Source organism: Taeniopygia guttata, chromosome 3, assembly GCF_048771995.1.
Source record: "Taeniopygia guttata chromosome 3, bTaeGut7.mat, whole genome shotgun sequence".
NCBI lineage: Eukaryota > Metazoa > Chordata > Aves > Passeriformes > Estrildidae > Taeniopygia > Taeniopygia guttata.
This window is the reverse complement of record NC_133027.1, coordinates 15,430,481-15,453,606: the sequence shown is the minus strand read 5'-3', so window position 1 is coordinate 15,453,606 and position 23,126 is coordinate 15,430,481. Positions and strand designations below refer to the sequence as shown.

The 23,126-nt window shown below is 38.8% G+C and overlaps 1 long non-coding RNA gene across 1 annotated transcript in view; it reads left to right on the top strand.

Annotated features, from left to right (window-relative positions):
- LOC140683647 (uncharacterized) overlaps positions 1 to 22,461 on the top strand; it is a 132,155-nt gene extending 109,694 nt beyond the window's left edge. Inside the window, exon 4 of the long non-coding RNA XR_012054854.1 lies at positions 21,097 to 22,461. This is a non-coding gene — a long non-coding RNA (uncharacterized lncRNA). The remainder of the gene's footprint in view (positions 1 to 21,096) is intronic.
- Positions 22,462 to 23,126: the final 665 nt, after the last annotated feature.

The following is a 23,126-nucleotide window of genomic DNA, read 5'->3' as shown; positions in this document are numbered from 1 at the left end:
GCCAGGTGGCATTTATGCCTGGCACGACTGTCACCTGTTACAGTCTACCTGACAATTAAACCGTGGAGTGCAATGCAAGAAGGGAACAAAATACAGCACAGAGCAGTAGCTCCTGTATTTTTGCTACTATCACAAATTTAGGAACTGGCTCTTGAAGCTCAGGTTTCAAGCTGTTGGAAATTTTTTGTGTCAAAGTTCAAATTTTAATGAATATAAGCAATGAAGCAATTTAACTGGAAGGGCTGTATTTGATTTGATAATGTGAGATATTCTCTTCACAGAGCAGAATGTTGCTAGATCTTTAACCTAATGCAAGATTTTTTTTCCATCACTGTGAAATAATGGAAATCTTAGGAGCATATAATCCACTTTCAAGGAACCCTTCTAGTCTAGAAGGTTCTCTGAACGGAACCATTTATGGTTCACCTGTCATCAGTTTGTTCCTGCTGTGAGTGTTTACCATGTCTATAACTGAGCTGCCACGCACGCCTGCGTACAGCTACACATGCACACACACACAGCTGCCTCCTCAGAGCTCTGAATGCAGCTGTGCACGAGCACACCGAGAGCTGTGCCTGGCAGCTCCATCAAACGCACCGGCTAATGGAGAGCGCAGCATATGGCGTGTTAATTGTCTCACACCGGAGCTGAGATGAGCAAGTGATTAGGAAACACATTCAAGCTGACAGAAATGTATCAGTTCTGGTATCCCAAAATATGTGGCTCCTTAGATGGGAATCACAGATAACCTGGAAATGGGAAAGATGCTGAAGCTGTCCTTATCTGGAGGCAGCTCAGACATGTAGCACTTCAGTGTAATCACGTGTAGGCCTTAATCTCTTCTTTAAGTGATCCAGAAATTTCTGGTCACTTTCTAGAATTTCAAAATTACATGTGCTACATTAAAAATACCAGTAATAGCTAAGAAAATATGTGGGAGATGGGGTTTAGCTTCTCTCACTAAATAATGCATGTTATTTCTCAAACTCTTTACCTCCACTACTATTCTTCTCATCAAACCCAGAGAGAACCAGTTCAGTAATAATGACATTATAAACTCTACAATCTCCCCAGTTATCTTTCAGTTTTCATTGGATTCACATATGGAGAACAGCACTATATAGCTAAATCCTCTGTGGCAGTCAGAGAGGCTGTTCAGCCGCCAGAGGAAAAGGTAAATCTAACAGCAACCCATTCAGAAGTGCTGTAATTCTAATTCAGATATAGTGAGGGTGGGATGAATCAACAATTAAAACAATTTGGAAGCAATTGTTGAGCATGCTGGGGCACTTTATCTGGCTATGCTGCTTGCTGTAACTAAAGAGTTTAGCAGCTCTCACTCCAAGGATTGAAACACTATGACCAATTACTAAAACAAGTGTTTTGCACAGACATTTCAAATAATGGATGTGCTTTTTGTAATTGCTTTGCCTTTTCAGTGGAATGCTGTCATCACTTTTGGCCGCTGGTGCATAAATTTACAAACATCATGCAAATGCACTATTTGTAATAAAACTGACTAATGAACTTTAAAGGCCAATTATTTCTACATGTCTGCTGGCTCACAGTAATCATGCATCATTCAGATTTACACTTCATACTTGCTGTAGTGCAATTTTAATCACTTGTTAATGTATGGTTTATAATAAGCATCATGAGCAAGCAAGATGGAAAATGGGTTTCTCAGTCTCTGAAGATCTGATACCTCCAAGACTGGGGTAGAAAGCAAAATAGAACAAATAAAATAAAACAAAAACCCAAACAAACAAACAAACAAACAAAAAACAAACAAAAAACAAACAAAAAAAAACCAAACAAAAAACCAAACAAAAAAGCCAACACAAAAAAACCCCAAAAAACAAAAAAAACCCGAAACAACAAACCCAACAATATACCACAATTCCAATTGTACATAGATCCCAAAATTCAAGTGCCAAGCAGTAGCCACAATATCATCTCCTGCGGGACTCCAGTGTGTGCCTGTGCCCCAGCCCCAGGGCAGGCTGGGACACACTTGTGGGGCTACTCCTGCAGTGGGGCTGTGCAAGATCTATGCACCTGTGTAACAATGCAGGCTGTTTAGCTGATCACAAATGGACAGACCAGTTCATTTGTGACAGGATTTATGACAAATTCATGGGGCCCTTGGTTTTTACAAACAGGTTTTCCAAGTATCTGAAACTAGTATCTTTTTATTTAGATATTTGTTTTCCTGATGCAGCTACTACAAAGTCGTTTCAGGCAGGTAGATTGACACTCTGCTGGCCCATTTCCACAGCCAGTATTCTTTATATGCACTGCATTTTGTTGCTTCTCTTTGTGCTTCCTCAACCAAATCAGCATTATCCTAGTTGTTGTGATAAAAAAGGGTTATGATAATTAAATACATAAAGCAATTATCATCAGGAGCTAAAGGCTTTCTGCTGGCCAGACAAAGCTGAGATTCAAAGCCAGTTTCCTATTTTCCCTGGTCTCAGACTGGGAAATCTGCTGGCCAGACTGGAATTACTGTCAATGATTTACCACCAGCAGAGGAGTGGAGTGAACCCCTGGGGGCTACTTCTGACTCTGTCACTGACCTTGGATTAATCCCTTGACTTCTCTACACTTCATCTTACCTATTGCAAGGCTTAACTGTCTAGAGTACAGATTTAGAAGTTTAATTAAGCTCTGCAAAAATGTTTAAATTCCTTAATATGAGGCTGTTTTCTTTTTTCCCCTTTCTTTCATAATATCCCTTGCACTGAAAATAACAAGTAAAAGATGTAAACAAACACCTATAAGAAAGCTGTTGTGCTGCTCACTTCAGTCAGCATTCACCACCTCTCTGCCAAAAATGAGAGTGCAGAACCGCTCCTGCTGAGGATGCTGTTTCTGCAGTGACTGGGGTGGCAGTGAGAGCTTGTCACCTAGCTGATGCTGTGTGTAGTGACACAGAAGCCCCCAGGAAATTTTTCAGGAGAACAGTTTGTTAATGTCACCACTAAAAACTCTCATTAGAAAAATCACTGCTAAGAGTAAATGCCTTCTGTCTTTATACCCCTCTTCCTGTCTCCTCAGAGCCTGATATTTCCACTGGGAGCCAGGGAAGTGCAAGAATCTGTCATATTGTCATAATAGAAAGAATTAGAAGATGCTGCTAGCTCTTGGAGCATTTCTCTAGGTTTTGGGGGTTTTTTCTCTTCTACCTCATAAAGAAAATGATAAAATTTCACCTCGGGAAAGAGAGGAAGTTAGGAATTTGAGAGTGGAAAGATATGGGGATAAATGTCAAAGGTTCATTAGAAACCAATGCTAGGAGAATAAGCTAGAAAATAATTCAGGTGGAAAAGCAATTGAGCCTTTTCAGAAAGCCCCAGGCAAGTGGAAAAACCCTGCCTCAGTAATACACGTAAGATCAAGGGACACTTCATTAAATCGGTTTTTATGTGATTCACTGGGAATCAAACTGGGCCAGTCCTTGCACAGGCAATTGCATTGGTGCAACAAGGATAGTTTTAGGTGGGGGTGAAGGGACACTGCAGATAGGTAAATCTGCTCAGGGTAGCAAGGCCAGGCTGGGTTCCTCTAAACACAATGTCTGCTTCTGAAATCTTTCCTCTTCCAGCCCACTGGCCAATTTCTCTCTGTTCTCAAAACTCATTCCTCTCCAATTTATTCAATATCAATGCAAAGCCACTCAAGGAGTCTGAGTGACACTTCAAATTAAAATACCAGCAGTACCTTGACAAGCGACAGCCCTGTATTTCCTTACATCTAATCACAGCAGAACTGTCTTACAGTATGCTGCTCGTAGCTTCTCCATCCTGAGAAAATGCTGATGGAGTAGGCCTGAGGCAAGTGAGAGGTTTGAGCAAGTGCTGGAAACTTTTGAGAACTTTATTCACTGTGACCTTATTTTCTATTGATCTCTCCCAGCCCCAGTTCTTTCTGGGCATAAATTCAGTTTTTGAAGGATAGCAGAGTTCCTGCTACTGCAGGAATGGTCTTGCTAGTTTGCTAGCTTCTCTGAATCTCCCTGGAAAAGTTCAACATCACTGCTTTAATCCTTTCAAGGTCTTCATCCAAACACTAACAGTGGAATCAACAAAGTACAAAATAAAACACAATGCATAAACCAACAGATATCTTTCCCAAGGGGAAGGTGATTTCCTTCCTCACCAAGTCTTCCTGTTTCTAATAGTTACTTCCCGGTTTTTTCTAGGCTTAGTTTTATTAAGTAAGATAAATATCAGCTCACATATTTAACTTCTCCCTTCCCTCAGATCTTTTCTCCATGAGCTTTTTTCAGATCAACAGCAGAGTAGATTAACACAAAAACCTTGTGTTTTTGTGTTAATCTACTTAGCAATGTTCTACTTCTACATTTAAAGAGACTTCAGAGAAGGCTTGTTGATGCTAAAAAAAAAAGGTGCACACTCCTCCATTATAGGTCCTGCATCTGACTAACAGGTCTGCTCTGCTGGATGATGTGCTGGAAGTAATTCCTGTGTTAGTGACGCTGTGGTGTGTCCTCTTGTTAGACTTGCCAGAGGGCACCCAAGAGAGCATCCGATTGCTACAGGTATGTTTTAAGACCACAAACAACCCTTGAGACATGGGATATTTAGCAAAATTCAAGACGCAAAAAAAAAAAAAAAAAAACCTGTCTGGAGAGGAGCTCTTCTCTCCAGTCTTTGCTTGATCCATCAGTTTCTGGTGGGTTCCAAAGTTGCAAGAAATTACCCAGTCCCTTCCTGGCCCATAGGAATAGGTTCTCTCTGTCACCTCTGCAGTGAAGACATTGCCCCCTGTTCTCCTCAGGAATTTCCAGTTGCACTGCAGGCAGGTCAAAGGACAGGGACGTTCCCCATTACTGCAGGCTTCTTCCTGCTGATCAGGTTCATATGCCTTTGGCTAACCCAGTCTCTATTGCAGAGGTTCCACCTTCCCCAGAACAAACATCCAGGATACAGAATGAATGCAGTTTCTTTCTTGCTGCCCACCACAGACCTATAGCTGAACCAACATATAGTTATGAATGCGAGCAGGCAAATATAAGTGCTGCCATAGATCTGTAAACTACAATTACAGTTTAATTTTCTAAGGAAATAAGCTGAAGAAAAAGCAGTTCCTGGTAGTTTGGAGGTGAGCAGTTCTCCTGCAGCGGTGGAGGCTGATGGTTGCATGACATTGATTTGCTCCACATCAGTCCCTGGGGAGCACGACAGCACAGTGATGGTCTAGGATGCAGAGCTCAAAGCAAAACTATTATTTCTCCCCTTTTTACTGTCTTAACCAAAGGCATGACTTAGAGGATCCCTTGTTTGGCAGGCAGATGCAGTACCAATAGGAAGTGGATGATATTAACAAACCTCTGAACTCTAACAGGACATTCAGTGTCCCTTTTTTCATTTCCAGGGAATTCAGATTCTGGGCCAATAAATCCCAACAACTCTGTGCTAAAGAATCAAACTAAGCTAAAAATCCAGAAGAACTAACCAGAGAACAAACAAGTAAATTTTCTGTACAACCATTGTATAAAATGCTCTAATAAAGAACGCCTTCTTATTACTGTTACTGAGCTCAGCTTTATACAAATGAAATTATCTTTTTCTTTTTTTTTTTAATAGTCTTTCATTTCTAAAGTTTGCACTGCTTATATACTGTTTATAATCTAAGCTCTCTCTGTGACATATTTGGAGCCCAATTCTCATTCCTTACATAATGTCCAACTGTCCACCAGGGATCCATTATGGTTTGGAGCAATCCTTCTCCCAACACACAGTTATACCACAGCCTCCCAGTGGCAAGAGCAAGCCAAGGCAGTGCACAGACTACTTACACTAATCACTGTGAGACTCATAAACAACAGTAGCACTAACATTTTCTCCCTTACTATTTGAAAATAATCCTTTTCCTCAGTGCTACCAACAGAACTGAACATAAATTTAAGAAGTGCCAACAGCATGCCAGCAGCTGCTGCTTTTAGCAGAAATGAGAATGATGTTTTTGATGCCTCATTTTCTTTTACTTCAGGAAACAGTTTTTAAGTAATTTTTGGCATTCAGAAACAATATAAAGACATGAAATAACATAAGTGCTTTATGTTTGCTTCTTATTAAAGCAGCCATTTTCCTGTTACCCTGTGAGGAAAGTTAGTTTGCTATTTTGCTCAGTGGATTTCTTTTTAAAAGTTCACTCATTTAGGTTTCTGAATAAAGGTATTTAACAAACCCAAACCCACATCTTTGTTCTCAGGAAGGTACCATAGGCCATGTCAGCTTCCCAAAGGTGTGAACAGCTCCTCTGTTTTGTGACTGTTAACACCTTGGTCTTACACTTGGACATTAATTCATGGGAGCAACTAAAAATATGCATAAAATTTTATTTTAACTTTCCTTTTAAAAAAGTAATACCCAGAGCCACAGTAATATACATTTCAATAGAAACCTTTATAGACCATTTATTTCCCTCTTAAATAGCAGCTTTCCAGTTCTCTCTTGCACAAGTGTTTGCTTAATCAAAATAGTTTCTATCAATCTTTCAATGAAAAAAAATGTGCCTGGGTACTATACAAGCTACAGAGTGATTCAAGAGGCATTTCTGCCAGCCTTGCATAGCACTTGGAGCATATCAAAAAGGTGTTCGCTGGACTGAGCCACAGTGCTCTGCCCAGATCTAATGCTTTAGGCTTTAATATCTTCTAGGGGGAAAGGAAGAATAAAGAAAGAATATCTTAGAAAAACCTTGAAGTTTTTCTAAGATATGAAATCTCATAATTTGCTTCTGTTTATTTAGTAAGACTGGTAGGATGCATTTCACATGCAGCCTGCACAGTGTGCACTCAGCGCATCAGTGATACCTACATACAGCTGAACTGAGTAGTAAAACAACTCCCTATTTGTCCCAAACTTGGAATTTTTTTAATGTCCTGGTTTAGACTGGACCAAAAACCACTTCTGCACATTTTTTCCTCAAGGTAGTAATTCCCATATTGGCAAATATTTCAATTTTCTGTGACACAGAAGCTTAACTTCAAACTTCCCTTTGGATTTGGTGATCTTGTTTTTATATATATCAGAAAATGCTCTTTACACTGGAAAACCATATTCAGGAGTCTCACTTCCTAAAATTTCATCCAGAGATACTATCTCAAAACTGGCACATGACTCCTGTTGACTTGCATTACTATTGCTATGCTCTTGAGGAGAGTTTCAATGTCAGTGAATTATTTATTACGAAAATTGGTTTAAAACCAGTTGCTGGCAAATGTACAGGTCTGGTCATACACACTCAGCTATGAATGAATAACCCTGTTCAAGATCATCCAAGCTCAGGGAAACCTCTTTTTCAGGGAAACCTCAGGGACCAGCGCAGCACAGTCCCCTTCCCAGCTGACAAGCTTATTTTAGGTCTTCTTAGTTGGTCAGGATGCTCCCGGACTCTGTAGTTTCCTTACCTAATCCATAAACATCTGTTTCTTACCCCCATTTCAATACCTCTTGTTAGGAGAGCACTTTGGCTTTAACTCCATAGCAGGGTCAGCTGTGATCTGTTCTTTGACAAACCCTCCAGACTTTGTGAAGATAGCAGCTCCACGTTATATTTTTTGGATAGGCTACTGGTACTTATTTTAATAGAGAGAAGCTCCAAATCTCGCAGCAGGATTTCTTGGTTATCTTAGATTTCTTCTTATGTATATAATTTTTAAAGAAGAGATCAGAAAATAGAGGCTTTAGGAAACTCTATTCAACGTTGAATTGAAATCTATGTATAAAGCAAGTCTGTGCAGCAGGCAGGAAATTCCACCTCGCAGATCGTGTTTCGCTTGCTCAGAATCGCTCCACAGGGCCAGCGAGGGAGCTCAGCTCTGCCTGCCCGTGCTCAGGTAAGGAGGAGTGTGCCAGCAGGTGGGCATTCGGCAGGGCAGGCCGGAGGATCAGGAATCCTGGCTTGGCAGTGGCTGTGCCCTTCAGAGCTGCTGGATGCAGCTCGCTGCCCTGCAGGGTGGGATCTGCCCACCGACCCCATCCCAGCACACACGGGCTCGCTCTCCCTACAGCAGCTCCTGACTAAAGGCAATTGCTCAAAGTTGCAGCTGGACTTCTTACAGTGTTAAGAAAAAAAGGAAGAAAAGGGTCAGCCTACTGATTTTCACATGATCCTGGCCATTTAAGAGAAAGAGTGGCAGGAGGTTTATTACTCTCCCTTCTTTTTAAAGTTCAGTCTTTAAATTACTGTTCTAGTAAGTTTGTTTTGGTTTTCTTCTCAAGGTGAGATACCGCAGTAAATTTCCACTCTAAAAGGCTTATAGTACATGAAGTACAGTGGTGTACTGTGCAGACCTCTGCTGAACATAGCCAACTCACAGCAGTAAACTCTTGCCTTGGCAAATTCTGCACCTTTATAAGAGAAATACTATCAGGATGTAGTAAAGGCATGGGATTAAAAAAAAATGGAGAGTGAGAAAGAGAGTTGAATGCAAAATACTTTCAGTATGAATTGTTAAAAAGTCAGCTAATTCAAATATTCATTAGCTGTATGAGAGCAAATATCACAGCCTGTAAGATCAGTACTGAGTGAAATGAGGTGATAGTCCTGGTGCTCTGGCATGGCACTTTGCTTATGTCCCCACTCCAATCACAAAAATGAGATGTCTTAGTCTGAGCTTTTATGGTTAGTCATGACCTAACTAGAGCTCCATGGGCTTCCCTGTTAATTGATGTCATATCCTTCTTGGGGAAGGGGAAGAGGAAGGGGAAAAGAAAAGAAAAAGAAAAGAAAAAGAAAAAGAAAAAGAAAAAGAAAAAGAAAAAGAAAAAGAAAAAGAAAAAGAAAAAGAAAAAGAAAAAGAAAAAGAAAAAGAAAAAGAAAAAGAAAAAGGAAAAGGAAAAGGAAAGGGAAAGGGAAAGGGAAAGGGAAAGGGAAAGGGAAAGGGAAAGGGAAAGGGAAAGGGAAAGGGAAAGGGAAAGGGAAAGGGAAAGGGAAAGGGAAAGGGAAAGGGAAAGGGAAAGGAAAAGGAAAAGGAAAAGGAAAAGGAAAAGGAAAAGGAAAAGGAAAAGAAAAGAAAAGAAAAGAAAAGAAAAGAAAAGAAAAGAAAAGAAAAGAAAAGAAAAGAAAAGAAAAGAAAAGAAAAGAAAAGAAAAGAAAAGAAAAGAAAAGAAAAGAAAAGAAAAGAAAAGAAAAGAAAAGAAAAGAAAAGAAAAGAAAAGAAAAGAAAAGAAAAGAAAAGAAAAGAAAAGAAAAGAAAAGAAAAGAAAAGAAAAAGAAAAACAATTTGAAATTATCAGATATCTGATAGGTATACAAAGGAGAAAGCATTTCTGAGACTGTCCATTTTAACGTGTCCCTATATTTTGTTGGGTTGTTTAATTTCCTAAAGTTCACTTCTAACCTTCTGTTCATTCATGATCGGATGCTGCACAAAAAATGAAATCTTAGGCAACTACTCAAAAGTCTAACAAAAATATAATAACAATCCAAAGAAGCAATGGCTAATGAAAATGAAGTCAGATTCAACTGCCCAAATTGATTATACCAATGTAATATTTTGCATTTAAACTAACACAGCTAAATAATATTTAGCTTGGTACTTTTGAAAGTCCTCTGTGATACACCCTTAAAATGGAAAATCAATGAGAAAGAATGAATTAATGAAAAAACTAATTTAAAAAAATGTATGTGAGGTGGATTTAGAGGCTTAATTTATTAGAAAAGGAAAACACAAAGGCCCTGAACCTGTGGTCCTACTGGCTAGGACCAATTGACGTTATTTCACCAATATGCAAATACAGGAATCAGCTCAGGCAGGTCAGAGGCTGGAGGGACAAGATCCTGAAGCATTATGTATAGGCTATTCCCATTTGTTGTCTAAAAGCTGAATGACACACTTGATCCTTAATGGGAAAAAAAAAAAATCTGTTTTTTTGCCTCTAGCTCACCATTTTCTGAAATCACAGTTTATTTTGCACTATCATATTTACAAACACCGGACCTGTTTGCAGGGGACTAGGACCTCTCCTTGTGCAGCAATTCTGTCCACTAATAATTTCTCTGGGGAGGGAAAAGAGATCTAATACACAATGTACAGATGAGCTAGTGTTTCCCTGTCTCTCTAGCACTTGTAATCAAGCTTCCAGTCCTTCCTGTTCTGAAGAGAGCAATTTGATGCATCTGTGCTGTTGGAACGCAGTGATGTAAATCTGAGCTTGCCTGGCTACTTTGGCCTTTAGCTATAACTGAACTGCACTTTACTTCTGCAGACCAGTGTTGGCTTTTATGTGAGCAGTTCTGATGAAGCCTCTGTTACTAGGCTTTTCAGAGATTACTAGGGTATTCAGAAGAAAAAGCTCCCCAAATTTGTTGTTCCTGTTCTCCTTTTGTCACCCAGCAGGAGCCTGCTCCTCTGAAACCAAGATTAATAGGGAAAGTTTGGTGCAGATGCCAAAACAAAAATAAAATTGTCAAATATATGCTATGCAAAAAAAATATGGAGCAGACTACACATGACATATAGCATGAATCTTGATTATTTATTATTGCAAATTCATTGAAGGAAATAAAACATATAGTTGTGTAAGGGAACAGAACTGTATTTACTTGTCAGTCTGGACCTATTAGGTTTCTAATGGGATATCAGTGGCCTTAGCCAGAGCTGCAAGAGGTGAGGGAACAAACACAGTCCTTAAGAGTGCAGCATCAGTCAGAGGAGTAAGGGAGAACCCCTTCACTCCTCCTTCTCTGTGACAATAACTCATATCATAAATAACTGAAGGTGACTACTAGGGACAGAGAAAAGGGATAACTTTAAGTACTTAAAGACTGATAGGAGAAAACAGAGACCTGGCCTGTGTTTTCTGGCTCCCGAAAACTAACTCTTCTGCCTGCAGCACAGCTTCTGACTTCATCTGTCATCCAAAGGAAAATCTCTCTCAGAAGGTGGGTGCATACAGTTAAAAAATTCATGCTGGCTATATTTAGGGTTTTCAAGTCTCTAGGTATGGTTTCAATGCTAGGAGTTTCTTTAAAGATTTTAGGCGAACATTCATTGATAACTGAAACACAGCTGTACATGATTTATATTTTTTAAGAGTTCTCTCATATCTCCAGCTAAAGCATAAATTTCACAAAAATGCTGTGCTCAGCAATTCAATAAACTTTAAATTGTCTGCTCTCAGTGCTGAAACTCCTCACTTCAGTTGTGTCTCTGACTCTCACTGGGTCGGTATGAGTTAGGTCCTTCAGGAGCTTGCAGAGCTCGGCCAGAGGACGTCTTGCACTTCCCCATCACATTTCAGCACCTGATCTTCTTCATCCTTGAGGCTGACAAGACAAGAAAGCCACTCCTCAAGCAGACTCCAAAGGACAGACTCCATTAGAGGTCTGACCAAGTGTTTTAATAAGACAGTTCCCTGCCAGTGCCTGGGGAACTGTTTCCCAACTGGCATGGCATGGGCTACAGTCACTTTTCTTGCAAATGAGTGGAGCCTCCAGCTGTGGAATGGCTGCATAATTTTTTGGTTGGAGCAGAAGAGGAAATTCACCTTCCTTTTTCTTGCTTTAATTTTCCATGGTTTTGATTTATTTATTTTTATGTGAGATGTATTGTGCAATGTTGAGCAATACCTCCCTAGCTATGTCACTGCTCTTGCCAGTTGACATTATTAAGCCTGCTGCTAATTTCTTCCCTCTGTCTTGCATTCCTGTGTCTTTGTGAGGTGAGGTGGGGGTGGAGGCTTACCCTGAGGAGCAGAGGCTGGTGCCTGCAGAGCACTGGGAGCCACCCCAGCTCTGCACTGGAGTGCTTCAGTGGGGACTATTCACATCAAGCAGCTGTTCACTCAGCCAGATACTCACCTCTTGAACATCTCCAGTGGAGCCAAAAATAAACCTGTGGATCAATTCAGCTCCCACTGAGTTTGATGGAATGTTTTCCATTGATTTCTAATGAGATCTGGATGACAAGCTTTTCTGCAGAGAGGCCCTGTCTCTAGCCTGCGGGGAGGAGAAACTAACATGTGGTTTCTCCTTTTCACAACGGGTTATTCCCCCAAATCTTGCAAATAAGTGAGTATGTGGCCTGTGTAGCAAAGGAGACCCACTGGTCCATAGACTTTAACATTGACAGTGTTGGCTCCCTAGCCCTGTGAGCGTAGCTATTCAGTATTATAACATTCAAAATAATTATACCTTTGAAATACTTCATTTGAAGTTGAAATTACTTTCTTTCATGAACTGTTTCTAATTATTGTACTTCAAGTGACAAATTAAATGTCATTTGAAGCAATTATACCAAATACTCAAAAAAATTATACCTAGGTATGTCAATTAATATAATTAAGTCAAAAGTTACATTTCACAGCTGATTCAGCTTTTCCATTACAGCCTTGAAATTGCTTATGAGTTGAAAGCCACATTTGAACAAATCTGTAGCAAACCAGAACACTAAAGGACTTATTTATTTTTATGCATTTATTAGACAAATTGGGAAAAGCATGAGTGATCCTACATGAATAAGAAATAATATAGTGTTCTTTTTCAGAAACTGTTTTTTTTTTTCCCCATTTAACTTCAATAATTTTGTTTGTCAAAGACCCATAAAGGAACTCGTTGTTCCTGAGCCTCCACTGTTTCTTCATGGAAAAAGCAAACAAACATATTCTAAAGGGATTTATGTGTTAGTTTTAGTTTCACAATGGATATAATGTAGAGATTCAAGTGAGGCAACAGCATGCCAGCTTGCTCCTTTCTAAATAGCCTCTAAAACACTGCTACACTTTCTTGAAACTCTTGGTTAATGAGAAGCTGGGGTCAGTACTCTTTCTTCCTTAGAAAGAAAAACAGATCATGAAACCTGACATTTTTGATGTGCAAAGCTCCACACCTCTGTCCGCAGGCGACCAAGAGAGTAAACTTTCTTTGCTAATTGCTCTGAGAGCCCTCAGTATGCTTCAGTGTGCTTCTCTACCTAACACTCCTCAGGCTTGTTTTTTCGCCTGCCACAGAAACTGCCTGGTTAAACATTTACCCAAACTTGCTGTATTGTGGTGTTTTGGTTGACATCACCTGTAAAAGGTACATGATCTTTATTGAATGCAAGAGAGCTGATCAGTCCAGTCTTTAGCAGATGATAGTCCCCAAACTATTTTTTCACAGCTATGTTCATTCATGCTACTGAGAGAGCAGCCAGTGCTGCCAAGGGGAAGCGCTGTGCCTGAGAAGTGGCGCAGGGGTGCACGAGAAAAGCCACGACAGTGCACAGAGAGCCTGTGCTGCCAGCAGGCAAATGCACGGCAGCACTTAGCTCCCCTCCAGCATCCAGGGAACAGCAGTGTGATCCCTGGATACAGCCAAAACAGCCCTAAAGGACTTGGCTTTCACAAGGAATTTTCTTACAGTAATTTTTTTTATAGCATGGTCAATTAAAAAGATTAAACAAAAAAAAAAAAAAGTGTAATGAAGTATAATCCTGCAACCTTTTTGAAACTCTTCTGATTTCTAAGTTTTCTTAAATCATAATAATGTATCAATCATCCAAAAAGCCTATCTATCTTTGAGAAAAAGTGCTACACATTGACAAAATTAAAGGAGAGAACATGAGCCATAGATAGAATCTAGAGTTCTTGAAAGGTGCTGAAATTACAGCACAAGAGACAGGTGGTACTCATTAAATCACAGATCAAATTCCAGGTGTTTTGTCTTCTCTCCTTGCTGCTTAGTTTCCATAATCAAAAATAAAAATAATCTGAAAGGAATGTATATTTTGCTCCTCCTTCCATATGAATGCATTAGTCCCTCACTCTCTTTTAAAGGATGAGTTACAATGTTGGCCTATGGTTTGGAACCCAGTGTGGAATGCAGGTGCGGAGGTACCATAATAATGAGGGCCATGGTGAAAATACCTTTACAGATAAATACTCACAATGGGGAACTCAGAGACAAAATTAATGTTTCAGAAAACTAGCAGTGCAAGAAGCTGTGAAAGACCAAGGACTAATTGCCGTGTTGAGAGACAGTTTCACATTGCCACAGTGGTGAACAGTATAAAAAATAAATGTAAATTGTCAAGTGTACATGTCAAAAAGATCCATCTAGATGTAAAATAAGAGATCTATGCCATTTTAAATGATAATGGAGAAATGTGCATACATTTGTTTTTTTTTTTTTTTCTGGAGAGCAGTCTGTACTTGCAGTTGATTTTCAACTGTACAAAGGAGAGAGGTTAAAAGACCCTTTTCCAAACAATCTGCCAGTGAATAATGATAAAACTTAGTGACTTCTGTATAAACTAATACCTGGACAGATGAGGAACTCACATAGAAAAAAGGGAAATGTGGCACCTATGTTTATTTTATAAAAATACTAAAAGTAACTAAATATGAAAAAAGAAAATAGAGCCACATTATAATTACTGAAAAAAATTAAAACTTTAGGAAAATATTTCTTAAAACACAAGTTTTTAATATGTATATTAGCATACTTTCATTAATTGACAACTAGGATAAAGATTCTATAATTAGTCTCTTTAGACTAATGGAATGTTCATCTATCTCTTGGATACTTATTTCTACTTGGGATTTTTCATTTTTAAATTTAAAATTAAAAACAAACAAACAAAAAAACCAAAAAAAAAACCCCTAAGATTCCTAACAAGGAGTACCACAAAAATAGATTTAAAATTATTTACTCAATAAAAATAAAGCAGTATTATCAGGAAGATATTTAAAAGGTGTGGGCAGGCAGACATGTTTAGGGCAACATGCAGTTGAAAATATTTTGAAGGGGTTTTAGGGACTTTGTGAATTTAGGTCCTGATAATCGCCAGGTAAAGACAAGTGGGGAAATCAGCAACTGCACTCATCACTTGACAATCTAGAGAGACTTCAAATGCTACTCTGTCTATAATGAAACATCCTTTTACTATCATGCCATTGTATCAGTTCCAAATGAATGGCAAATGTTATGCCTGGGATTTACAGGTATAATTTATGCAGGTTTTTTAATTGTTAGTACACTGATTTGGTTGATAGAAACTTGAGAAAAAAGCTCATCTTTGACAAACTACAACCAGAAAGCTGGAACATGACTTTGCTAAGTTACATGCTCAGTTTCTCTAATGGCAGACATGATAAAAATAAACCTAGAAAAGGTAAATTGACACAACAGCCTTCCCACATAATTTCTCCCCCCATAATTTAAGTGTATGTCGTGGTTTGACAAGGGAAGAGAAATTTTTTTTGGAAGGAAGAGGTCAATCCAGTCAGGGGTCAGGTTTGGATACTGACACTTGGGGTGACCAATTGAAGGTGGACACGCCTCTGAGAACACAGAGGGGTTAAAAGCAGAATTCCCAGGAGAACTCGTTCTTCTTTGGTTCCGGTCATCGCAAGGTACGGACCTCCCCTGCCCAGCCCGGGCTGGGTGGGGGAGGGGAGCCATGTGGCCTGCAGAGGTAGGCCAGGGGGTGAAGGATTGGAACCGAGCTGGGCCAGCTCCTGCGGACGGAAGGGTGGAGAACATCTGGGATGTCTTTGTTCTTCCCCCCCCAGCCTAGAGGGAAGAGAGATAGAGAGCCAGCAGACACCTGGAAGTTTGCCGGCAGAGGAGAAGGAGAAAGGGGGGAAAAGATGCCCAGTGTGGGAGATGGGAGACGGAGTCCTGGGCCAGATTTCAGCCATCCGGGGAGTCCGGGAATTTTAACCCTTTCCTGTGAAATGAAGGCTTTATGAAATATTACTCCTCCTTAATTTGAAGAAAAGAGAGACAGCCTGGGACCTCAGATGTTCAGAGAAGAAGGTTGGACTCTGCTTGTTTACCATGGACTGAACCACTCCTTCTTTCAAGAGGGACTGCATTTTAGGGGGATGCACTGGTGAGCCAAGAGACCTTCTTCAGCAACTACCAGTTCAGGAATAGACAGAGAGAGCTGAGGAGGGTGTGAGGATGCCCTCCATCTTCAGAGAAGAGAAGGCAATATCTGTTCTTGGATCCTCGGCCCCGGGGAAAATGGGGGGGACTGTAGTCCCGAAATGTGACACTGGACTGACTATTGTTCCTGTTGGTCCTTGGCAAAGCATCCTTAAAGGGGCCCTATAAGCAGTCTCTGTCCATGCATGGTGGTGAGAGCACTGTGACGTGGAGAGGAGAGTGTCAGACTGGCCGGTGTGTCTGGGCAGTGCCACGTGTGACATGGAAACACAAGAGGTGGCAGCTGTGTTTCCTGGGGGTCTGTGGTGCAAGGGGGACTCCTCTCTTCCCTGATGGATTCAGTTTTGATTATATTGAAGGGTGAAAACTGGATTAAGGATCTAAATGGGTCTCGCTGTGGTTTGTTGGAGTTGGGTGGTGGGAGGAGGAATGTTTTGGAAGGTTTTCATTTTGAAGTTTGTGTGGTTTTTTTCTTTTTTTTTTCCCTTTATATTATTAGTAGTAATGTAATAAAGTCTTTCCTTTGTTATTAACTCTGTCCTGCTTTGCTCTGTTCTCGATTGCATTTCACAGCATTTGATTGGTAGGTTGCATTTTCATGGGGCGCTGGCATTGTGCCAGTGTCAAACCATGACAGTGCACTAGAATATCTTTTAGCATTCAGTCTTTTCCATCTATTTGCCAGTCATTATCATGAGTTTTTTATTCAGCCTGATCTCCTGATACTAAAGTAATCAAGGGGGTCTGGGCAAACTGTTCTCCACATAATGTGAAGTCCTTCACAGATGTTATACCATAAAGGTCTGGCAAGCCAGTCTGAAGGCAGCTTAGGCAATCAACCTAACTCACATCAAATATTAATAATCTTTGTCTTGGTAGGCAAAGTGTTATAATTTAAAAAGTTCCCATCTTGAATTTTATTCAACAAAGTCTTAATACTACACCAAGTTCCCTGTAAATTGCTCTGTGAGGGCAAAAGCAGCCTTGTGATTGGTGAAACTTTGTAGAACAGGATAAAAGCACTTTACTTGTCCCTGATCTTTCCCACTATTTTTACTTCCTAATCAGGTCAGTGTTGTATACATAAGAGCACCTAAATATTTGTGAATTAAATTATAATGGTGACTGAAATTAGATAGAATGTCTGACACTATCTGCCCATTTACAAACAGATTGTCTTTCTCCTAATATTTAGTGATGGTTTTTATCAAGTCGGGACCTTGTTCCTCCTTGCTAAAAGCTCAATGAACTGTGTTTTGTTTACTTGTCTTCTGACTGGCTTTAATCATACCTGCTAATTAGACATTACTTTATAAGCATTTAATTAAGCCTGGAAATAGTCCTACACGACAGGACATATTTCCTTATCCTTATCTGGGAGATAGGTATCAGAATTGCAGATAGGACAAGAAACTTACCGATGAAATAAGGGCACCCAATTCTGATTGCCAAACATATTTTCATGCTAAATTTAATTCACAGCCATGCCTACACGAAGTGCATAAAATACTGAAAAGTAAGTCTTGGGAAAGTATTTCCCAAATAATACTTTAAGTTCTGTAAAATATTTTATTGAATAAATCAAATGGCCCATGAAAAGTAATATACAATTATGTTCATAGATGCCTTAATCAGAAACTTGAGTAGCATATTAAATGAATATGCTCTACAACTTCATTAGCCATGATAGAAAAGTTTAGCCATCTCTCCCTCAGATATCTTATTTTTCAGACACACCAAACATATACCACACACGTGGACATCACAAACCCAAGGATGCTTAGTTGGAGCTTTCTGGTTGGTGCTTGCTTGACGTTAAGTGTCAATATGCTCCTTAAATTCTTCCTCCCGGTGCTGCTCATGAGGTGCACATACATGTATTCTTCAAAAAATGATTTAGAGTATGTTAAGCAAATTTCTATCTAGCAGGTACCTCTGTCAAACCATAAGAAAAGTTTTCCAGTATCCTCATTGCTCTTCTCTAGGTTTATTGTGTTGGTAAATGCTATGCTATTTTAGGTCCATAATTGCCTGGCCAATACTTTTTTTGCAATGAATTGCAATGACTGAGATATAGAGAGCAGGTTATAATGAAATTCTGATGACCATTACCTATGGGAATATTAAAGATTACTTAGACAAAGCACAAGCACCAATATTAATAGCAATTTTTGTATCTATTTTAAATGTTAAGTGCCTTTTCATCATTATAGTAAACCAAACTGATCTAATAAGAGCAAATTTTATAATAGAATAAACAAAAATGTATGTAAATGTGAAAATGTTATCTTCTGTCAGCCTTAAAGAGTAATCTATTATCTGAGTTGCTCTGAAATTCTGATTTACTACAGTTCTCTGCTTCCCAATGGACTTCTCAGATATTGATTTTAATATGACTGCACACAATTAAAACAAATTATTTCCCAAGAGTCTATGAAGCTATTTACCATTTTGCCTCAGTAGCTAGCTGCCGTAATTTACCAGCCCAGAGCCTTGCAATTCTTTCACTTCTTAAATATGTTGAAACAATTCTTTTTTGCTTCGTCAGCTGTGATTCTAATATATATTTCTTTTTTTCCTTGATATTGTATATTCATTCTGTTCTGTGTTAAATGGCAACTGCCATTTCTTATTAGAATCCGTTTCTTCTTTAGCCTTTAAACATACTTCGTCACACAGACTCAATAACAAGTTTCCAAACAGTCTTCCTTAATTATAAAGACAATCAAGAAAACACTGAGAGTGATTGGAACTGAATATAGGCTTAAGGGGAATAAAGTGTAGTAAGAAAATAAGTATACATTCAACATAGAAGAATTCCTGAGTACTTGACCCAAACCAGCTCACTGTTTAAGAGCTGTAAAATAGGTATCAATAATATGAAAGATGAAATGAAACTCAAACCATGCTTAGACAGCAATTCTAATCAAATGGAAGAAAGCTTTGCATTTGATTTGGAGAGGACTGGGAATAAATATGCATGGGAAATTAAAAGGTAGATTCCTCTGCGCAGACTTGGAGTGGGAAAGGGAGGAAGTAGGAGACTACAGCAGTGATAACTGAGAGGAAGAATAATTGGAAAAACTAACATGTTTATGCAGAAATGTCAGGCGCATGAAAGCTAACAGAAAGAATTACAAGATTTAGAGCATCTGTAAAGCTATGATATACATGACACCAGGACATGATGATACAGAACACTAGAACTGTTACTGGCTTGCTTAACAAATACAGATAGAAGAAATGGGATGAAATGACATGTCATCTAATTAAGATTACATATAATCATTAAGGAGCTCAAGAGGATACAAGAAGAGGATTTGCTGAAAATCTTTCAGTAAAGACAAATGCTTAAAAAAGGAGAGTTATCAAGCTAAATGTCCATCATGGATCACCTAACCAAAAATCCCTTTTTTTTTAAAGTTTCTTTACGATCATAACTGGAAGAAATGGCTAATGGGAAAGAAATTGTAGGAGAAAAAACATCCTTCAAACTCTTAGGAAAAAAGAGATAAAATCTCTTTCAAATTTGCAGTATCTAAACACGGACACAGTGGAGGGAAATGGGGAAGAATGGGGAGGAATCTCCTCCTTATTCAGAAAAAAATTAATGGAGGTACTGGCCAGTAGGGCAAGCAGGACTTGCAACTACTCCAGTATATGTTGGGTTGCATTCCCACTTGATATGTCTCCAGATAGAAATAAGTTACATTTTTCTTGCCTGTGTGTGCTTACAGTGCTCAGTTCTCAAATTATATTGAAAAGAAAATGTATTGAACTTCAATGCCTGTCTCTGAATAGTTTGCATTTCAAAAGCATCTGTAGATATCAGAGGTAAATAATGCAACAGATTACAGTCATTCAATAGCCTCATTAAAGTAATTGCTGTGTTTAAACCAGAAAACTTTTGAGGCATTTTTATACTCTGTGGTGTCCACTGAGAAAGGTAATTTATATGTATATGCATATGTGGGTCTTTATAAGTTCAGGTCAATGATTTTATTCAGGGAAAAGCATGCTTGGTGAATGTGAATGTTTGAAATGACTGGGTCCTAACTCTAGAACTATTCTGTCTCCTCTAAGGTTCATCTCTCAGTAGTGTCTGCAGGGAGTCTGAGGAATTCTCCTTTGCATAACTACAAAAGCCTAGATACAGGCTTGTGATGAGATGATTGGTCAAATGGGAAATGAGGAGAAACAGTTTTGCTAAAACTTATAATGGAGAAATAAAATAATTATGCTTAGGAAAATTGAGTGTTGGAAGATAGAAAATTAATGATATAAGAATAGAAAAACCCAGTCACAGGACTTGCAGGTAGGGCTTCTTAATATTACCATATGAAAATCAGTAAACCATATGAGATCAGGCTATTGATGTATAATGGTGAACTGTCCCAAAATAAACAAATAAGAGAGAGTAATCATAAAAGCAGACTTATAAAGATGCATTAGCTACTTACTGCTTATCTGAATGTTTTTTTAAAGCATCATCTAAAACATAGAAACAAACACAATGAAGGGTGAGTGTAAAATGGGGAAATATGTAAAATTACAAAAAACAAAAACAAAAACAAAAACAAAAACACCCCAACCAAACTCAAACATACAAACAAACAAAAAAAACCCACAAAAAAAACCCACAAAAAAAAAAAAAACCAAAACAAAACAACAGCAGCAACAACCAAACCAAAAAAAAAAAAAAAGAGACAATAAGAGTTGTTTTCTCATTCTGCTTCAAGAGTAGAACAGTACCAGAAATAAAAAAATAACAAAGAATGAGTAACTATCCAGTTTGACATGGAAAATTATAAAACTGGGTGATTCAGAGAAAGCTACAGTGCTCCACCCTTATGAGCATAATTTAAAAATTATAATAACAGAAATTAAAAATCAGGTTAAATCTTAATTAGATAAATTATATACCTACTGCCATTTCAGAAGAGGAGTCCAGTCAAGAGTTCAAAAAGAAAAGATGAAATAATTGTTTTACATTCCATATCTTGTGGCAAAATTCTTGACTACAAAGCATTCCATCTATGGTAATTTTGGACATAGATAAAACTGAGACAAATGAGAACAAATTAATACATTGCCACAGCACACTCCTTCCTCAATATTGATACTATGGGCTAGAGATGATCAAAGTTAAGATATTTTTTGATAAGATAATTGTGTTTAACTCATCAGGTCCTAATGTGTCATTGGAGAACACTTCAGGATGGCCTTGGAGCAGTTTCTGAGACAGTGACCTTTTCAAGGAGAAGATAAGGTAGGGGAAGTTCCATATGCTGGAGAAAGGCAAGCAATATCCCTGGCCTTAAAAATGTGGTCATGGCGAGTCTCAGAAATTATAGAATGGTGTAATTTAAAACCTCTGAGAATTTTTTAAAGAAAACGTTGGAAACTATGGGCCAAGTGTTGGAAACTTCTAGGTCAACTAGGTTGACCTAGAAGGCAGCAAAGTAACTAAAGCAGCCAATCATATGTAGCAGAAACATACCACACAAGTAGAAATTTTTTTTTAAATTTAGTATGTTAACTGGCCTAACTGGAATGATGGAACCCACAGTTTGGACACATCTCAATTTAGAAAGACTTTTCATTTAGTCTTAGGAATCATCCCCATACAAGGCAAAGCATAATGTTTTACACTTAATGTCTATCAGGTGCATTTATAATTTACCATAAACCAGCTTGTGTTGGTGTGTGTGTGCACAGGGGAGGCCACTGGATAATCTATTTTACACAAGTCATAATCAATGCTGTCAACTAGATTTTGGGAAAAAAGAATCCACATATAAAATTTATGGATTTTGAGTGTGACACTCAAAAAAAAAAAAAAAAATTGGGTAAAAGAATAGAAGCTTTCAGGAGACAAAAAGAAAAAGGAGATTGCCTCAGAAAATAACAATTTGAAATTAAGACAAGTACAAAGAGCATGTACTTACAACTTTGCACTTTTAGCTGTATAGCAGTACAGAGACTTATGAGCTATTGCTCATAAACAAAGCATAAATCAACACAATGTCATGGTAAAACGGTGAATATTCTCCACATGTTAAGAATGTTGCATATGAGAGAGAGTTGTTCTATTTGATGCACTCAGTGATGCCAGTGATGCAGATGCTTGAACACCACATCCAGCACTGGACTTTCACAAATGCATGCAAATGCAGCATAAAGATGTCTGAAAGAGCAACAACAACCAAAAGCCAGAAAACACAAAAAGAAAAGCTTGTGGGAGAGGGAATTGAGTCTCTAGAGGAGCCTGATGAGCAATAAGGGGATAGAAATCCGTTGTTTTACGTAGCCCTATGGAGAGACTAAGAAGGTATGTTCAGCAGAGAAAGCGAAGGAAGTATATGGGGGAAAAAGACATCCCATCCATTCTTGGTAATTTGTTCTTGGTCCTTTTAAGAGGCCATGGTAACCAACTGGTCTATAGATGCTTCATCACTGGATATGGATGTCTGTTGAAAATGGTTTGTATTTTCTTGTCTTCCTGTGTTGATCTGCTTCAATGTAGTGAATTAGGTGGTTTTTTGTTTTGTTTTGTTTTTTTTTAGATACAGATACCTAATCATAGACATGCATGCATGTAAAGCACACTGCACCCCAAGACCTTCAGTTTTTTACAGCTTCAGCTGGGAACCTGGAACCTCAATTGTTCCCTTCTTTTCATGCCTCTGAGTCTCCTCCCCTGCACCTCAACAGGAGATGGCAGGGGGACTGTGAGTCACCTGCTCTCTCTCCTTGTTTGATGTCTTCGGGAACCCAGCTTGGAAGGAGCCTTTCATCCTGAAAATCTATGATTCCTGCTCTAAGTCTGCTTTGAAATTAAACTAAGAACTGTGCAACCCCTCATGAATGAGTGACCATTCCCCACAGTGCACATCCACCTTTTTGCAACCTTGTGTGTTTGTGTGTGAAGGGACAACAACATGCATTATTCAATTTTGTCCCAGAATCAGGAGTATTACATATTGAGTTATCAACATTTCCCACCAGAATATGCAAGTTTCCTCATGATGCTTTCTCTTCACATTGTGACTTTCCTTAGTCTTTGTGATCTTGCGGGTTTTCCTACAAAATAAAAAACAAGCTGTCTATTTGAAACTACTGTGCTGAGCACATCCACAGCCAGTGATCTGTGAAAGTCTGGATGTCCTTGAGTTGCAGTTACTGACATTTTATCTGCTGGCTATTTACATTTACAC